The sequence below is a fragment of the Zalophus californianus genome, chromosome 8 (genome assembly GCF_009762305.2).
Source record: "Zalophus californianus isolate mZalCal1 chromosome 8, mZalCal1.pri.v2, whole genome shotgun sequence".
Classification (NCBI taxonomy): domain Eukaryota; kingdom Metazoa; phylum Chordata; class Mammalia; order Carnivora; family Otariidae; genus Zalophus; species Zalophus californianus.
The window spans coordinates 35,651,708-35,657,756 of record NC_045602.1 but is presented as its reverse complement, the minus strand read 5'-3'; positions in this window follow the sequence as shown (position 1 = coordinate 35,657,756).

Here is a 6,049-nt window from a genome sequence, read left to right as displayed (position 1 = left end):
TTTACTGGAAGCTGAAATTTAGATCTATCCTGTCCAGACTGTCTGATTTTACTCTGGGGATTCCTATTGATATTTATTTTCCCTTGAAAGCAAGCAAGGAGAAGGGGTATATAACAGAAAATAGTATTTGAAGCTTTGTTGAGTCAGGCTTTTCTCAATGGTGTGAGGAGGTATGGGGAAAGAGGTTGAACTTTCCTACTGTCTTCCTTCCGTTGATTAAAAGCTTAGCTCTTCTGCTGGTTTGGGGGTTTGGGTTTTTTTTTTTTCCTGTTTTTGTTTTGTTTATCAAAATGTATTCTCAGGAACTCCAGCTGAGCCACTCTAATCTGGCCATTTTTCTCCATCTCTACTGCCTCTTTTCCTTCAGTACATAAACACAAGTCCATCTTCAAAAAAGCTTTGGGAAAAAAAAAGAGACTTTTAACTCCTCCTCTTTCCAGATACCACCTTTCTCTTTCTTCCCACAGCTATGATTTTGTTTAAGAAAATGGCATAAATAAGCTTGCTGTCTCCATTTCTGTGCCCACTTATCAATTCTTCCTCTTTAGAATTTTATAAATCAGTTTGTTCTACACCATTCTCTCTTCCGCTTTTTTGTTTAGGCCCTAACAGTATTCTGTAGCCTGACCTCCCTTCCAATCTATTATCAACAAACTGTTTTTGCTTGTGTATCTCCAGAACAAGTTGAAAAACTTTATTCCCTTTGTATATTTTTAAGTTGACCCAAAATTCTTCATCATGAGTGTGTCTTATGTAAGTTAGCTTCTGCCTTTCAGACCCACCAAACGTTGAGTAGGCCCAGCAATAGTTCATTAGTAAGACGGAAGTAGTACATCCAGAATTGGGTATGAACAGGATCAGAGGCACAAGTAAGCTATACCAGCAGGTGGCCTAGACATCCATATCATCTACCATTTTGGACCAAAGCCTCTCCATCAGCCCGTATGTATGACTGCATAGGAAGTGACAAAGGAGGAAAAAAAGCAAAACTTGATTTGCAGGTAGGTCAGAATGGTATGTGGGTACAAGCAGAAAATGAACTGTGGCTGTACTGTAGCCCTACCCTGAGGTGATCTTGAAGGACAGTGGCCAGGGAAATTCTCCCAATGAATAAATTCTCTCAGTGGTACACTTGGCCATTCACTTGGTGTGGAAAGAAACGTAACCATAGTTAGAATATATATGGACTGGCAGTTGGCCTGGCTGGTTGACTGGGGACCTGGCAGGAGAAAGATTAGAAAGATGAAGGATGAGAAGGTCTGGGAGAGAGGTATGTATTTAGATGGACTTTGTGAGTGGGCATGAAGTACGCAGATGCCCACCCAAGAGTATCTACCATGAAAGAGGCACTAAACAACCAAGTAGAAAGAATGACTCACCAGTTGATGTCAGATGCTATCAGCCATCTTAGTACCAGCACAATGGGCATGTGAATGGAGTAGCCATGGTAGCAGGGATGGGAGTAATACATGGGCCCAAGAGCATGGGCTCCCACTCACAAAGGCTGATGCCACTGCTGAATGCCTAGCCTTGCAGCAGTGAATCCAATGCTGAACCCCCCAAATGGCAGTATTCCTCAAGGAGAGCAACCAGGTGCTTGACAACATTGGATACTTTCCACCCTGGAGATGGCATCAATTTATGTTGACTGGAATTACTACATTCTGGGTGTGGTTTGCCTCTTCTGTCTGTGGGGCTTCAGCCAGCACCAATATCTTCAGTGTTGACTGAGTGTCTGACCCATTGACATAGGATCCCACATAAAAATGCATTAAACCAAAGGATCCACTGCACAGCCTTGGAGGCTGGACAGTGGCACATGACCATGGGATCCACTGGCCTTACCACAGTCTGTACCATCCTGATACCAGCAAGAACAGAGAGAAGGAATGGCCTGTGAAGGCATAGCTGAGGTTCCAGCACAGAGATGGTACCAACTAAGGATGGGATACCACCTTCCACAACACAGTGTACATTCTGTCAATAGTCAATATGGCGCTATGTCCCAATAAGAATAGATAGGTCCAGGGAGCAAGGGGTGGAAGTAGGAGTGGCTTCACTTACCATTAAGCCCAGTGATCCTATTGGGAATTTCTGTCACTGCAAGTCTGAGCTTTGAGGGTTTTGAAGTCCTGGTTCCCGAAGTGGAAGTCTTTTCATCAGGGGCTATAGCAAAAATCCCACTGCACTTTAATTTACAAGTGCCACGAGGCACTTTGAGCTCTTCATGCCAAGGGACCAGCAGGCAAGAAGCAGGAGTCACCATCCTGGCAGCAGTAATTGACCCTGATTATCAGGAAGAGCCAAGGCTGCAGTTACACAGTAGGAGCAAAGAGGAAGATGTTTTGGGTACCCACACAGTCCAGCTGGCTGTCTCTTTGTTATACCCTTGCTCAATTTTGCTAGTAAATAGAGAAGTGCAGCAGCCAAGGCCTGAAAAGGACATGGTGACCAGGCGCTCAGCAGGGGTGCTTCCTGAGGGTGAGAAGCACCTAAAATGAATGGTAGAGGAGGAGGGTAACAGTTGGGGGCTCAAGACCAGCTGTAGTGGTGGGAAATGTGGCTCATCCCATTAACCATCAGCTTCCCCCGGAAAAATCAAGCTACTCCCAAAACTTATACAAAGAAGTGGATCTGAGTAGTAGGCGTAAGGAATATTGGACACCATGATATGCCATCCCAGTCCACCTTCAGGACTGAAGGGCTTCTTGCCCCTTGCTACTTTGAGTATTGTTGGCGAACAGCCCTCAGTTATCAACCCTCTTCAGGAATTGCCCTCAGGTGATAGACTTCCTCACCCAAGGTAACACCTTCCTCTCGGGACAGCACGCATCCAGTGACTGGCTGAAGCTAGCATATAAAGGCCTGATTCCCTCACCCCAAATCAGGACAACTCGAAAGGCCATCCCAGCTTCAGAACTTCTCCCTCTAACCAAGACTACTTCTTTCCCTTCCTCCATACGTGTTGAACCTGAGAGCACCTCCAATACCACATGCTAATCTTCATCTCTCAGTCTGCTGCCCAGGGGACCCAACCTGAAAGAGCCTCTGTCATCACGCTTAGTAGAGTATATCTGTCCAGAGAACTGGTACTGGAAGTCAGGTCATGGGCTCTCTCTGCCTGGAAAGTGCTATGGACACTGCATACTCCCCTCCAGATGATTTTCTCTGGTATCCCTTCGCAGATAACCTTGCCCTCTGATCTGCCCTTCCTCATGGCAGGTTCCTCATGCAGGCCCCAGGTCCTGCACTGGACATCATCTCTCCCGGTTTGGGGATCTGGCAGAAGTAGGAAGCACCAATTTATTGACTTAGCAGCATAGGTAAAAATCATTTCTCAGGCATTACACCTGAGGTTAGGCATTCCCCAGAGAATTAAATGGGCCTACTATAAGTTAATTAGGCTCTGATGCCATGCCTTGGTCCCTTTTCCCCAAGTACTTGGAAAGTAACTTGTCTGAGTCTGATGCAAACCCTGGACTCCCAACTGTCAAGCCAAGAGGCGGCAGTAATTGCCTTCTCTTCCCTTCAAAATGGTATGTAACCCAAAGCTCTGTTCATCTATTATTCAGAACGGAAAGCACTGACAATATTCATCCACTTACTCATCCGTATGTGCAATCTTTTCCTAACAGGCAGTTTCCCTTAATTCACAACTTAGAAACAATCCATGAAAGCATCTGTTTTTGTCATCAAGGATAGAGCTGTATATGAAACCACCAGGCTAAAGACACCTCAGGTCAGCTCTTCCAGAACCAGATCAAAATCCCCTGGATAAAAGAGATTCATCCCAGTCCTTAAACAAGAGATTAGTGTGAGCCTAGGGCTGCTGTTGGCCATCTTCACCCCCTTTGGGGAGAGACTGCCTGAGTCCATGAGCAGAACAGAGAGAGGGAGAGAGAAATAGTGTTGGGACGTCATCATTTGAACGCCTGGATCCAGTCAGGTCACCTTTTCACTTATGGGAAACAATAAATTCTATTAAGATAGTTCTGTGTTGAGTTCTGTATCCTACAGCTTTAAGTATTCTGACAATACCTTTGCATTCCAGGACCTCATGGGTTGGGTCCATCCACCTTATCACTCCCCTCCGGTGGATTATCACCAATGCTCAAAACACTCATTGTCCCCCAAAGCCTGTCCCTTTCTTTCCTGCTTTCACACCACTGATTACATTATTCTCTCATGAAAGCCTACCCATTCTTCAAGGCCCATACTAAGTCTCTCCCCCTTCATGAAGCCTTCCTGGACCATTACAGTCTCAAGGGGCATCAAGCGCCTCTCTGCCTTAGAGATTTCCTCTTTACTGACAGCTGGACTGGAAGGCCCCTGAGGGCAAGGACTGTATGCTGTTAATAAATTTGCATCCTTCACAAAGCACATTGTGTTCACTGTATTTGGTGAGTGAACACTGCATAAGGAAACAAGACCCCCTGGTCCTAATGAACTTACAATGTGAAAAACAAGACATAAAGCCTGTCAACATAATAGTGTATGTGTTCAAGTGGACATATAAATTTCTCTCACCACTCTACTAGAGCACAAAGAAGCAAACAGGTGGGAAAGAATGAAGAGGGACAGGCTTCCCCTTTTTAAAACAAAGCCCACCTAACCACCCCAAGGTTATTCCAGAGGAAACTTCCTGGCAATAGTGGTGGCACTAGAAATCTAGGTGAGAGAACCCCAAGAGGAAGGTAAAACCAAGGTGGAGGACTGAGCTACAGTGTCTAGTCAGACGTCACCATGAAGGGAAGATCCTTTACAGGGCTAGCTGCCATTTTTGCTACGGAGACAAAAAGAACAGGAAGCTTTCAAACACGGCTGCCTACAGGCCCTGTGCCTTCAGCCCCATTCTCAGAGCCATACCAACCCTTAAATAAGATGGAATCGCAGATGTCTCTTTTAAAGTTGTTTAGGTTTTTTTTAAGATTTTATTTATTTATTTGACAGCGAGAGAGGGAACACAAGCAGGGGGAGTGGGAGAGGGAGAAGCAGGCCTCCCGCCGAGCAAGGAGCCCGATGCGGGGCTCGATCCCAGGACCCTCGGACCACGACCCGAGCCAAAGGCAGACGCCCAACGACTGAGCCACCCAGGCGCCCTTTTTTAAAGTTTTTCGTTACCAAACTCTTTAGACCACATTTTCCCCAAAGTGAGGAACTGATATCTTCTCAAAGTGTGTCCCTGACAGTGCTTTCACTTTGGGCACCCCATTCAAAGAGGAGAAATTTTCTCCCCTCCATGCACCTCCCAACCCCCATTAAAAATGCCACTCCCGGGGCCCCTGGGTGGCTCAGTCAGTAAGCGTCTGCCTTCAGCTCAGGTCGTGATCCTGGGATCGAGCCCCGCATCGGGGTCCCTGCTCTGAGAGGAGCCTGCTTCTCCCTCTGCAGCTCCCCCTGCTTGTGCTCGCTCGCACGCTCTCTCGAATAAATAAAATCTTAAAAAAAATAAAATAAAATGCCACTCCCACAAAAAATGCAGGGGAGATGTTAAGCTATTTGAAACCAAGGGCCAAAAAGTGTATTCGTTCCTTTGTCTCCCCACAGAATCTTGAGACCTGTGAATTTAGTGGCTGATGGAGTGGACATCTGTGGGTGAGATGTCAGCTAAAGATTCTCTAGTTATTTTTATTTTAAGAAAACTGCTCTTCCCCAAGATGCAACCACCTCTTCCTCGGTTCCCCAAGGTTCTCTCCTTGCTGCCCTTCACATCCTGCATCTTCTCATCTGTGAGCCCCTCTAGGCCCACCCTGCCGGCTCTGCCTCCCATGCCGTGAGACGCCAGGCCCTGGGGCCGAGACTGCTCCCTTCTTCCCCTTCTGCCAGCTCCCAGGCCCCACACCACTTCCCGTTTCCCATACCCTCAGACTCTTCCACTCAGTACGAGGCTGAGCTTCCTCCACGCTGTCACCTGGGTCCCTCCTTTCTCCTCAAAACCCGTCCAGGATTCCCCACTGCTTATGGTGCCTTACATGAGCCCCTCTCAGCTAACCACTTCTCTCACCACAGCCTGGCCTCCAGTTGTGCTTCTGCTCTTGCTCTTCCCTCA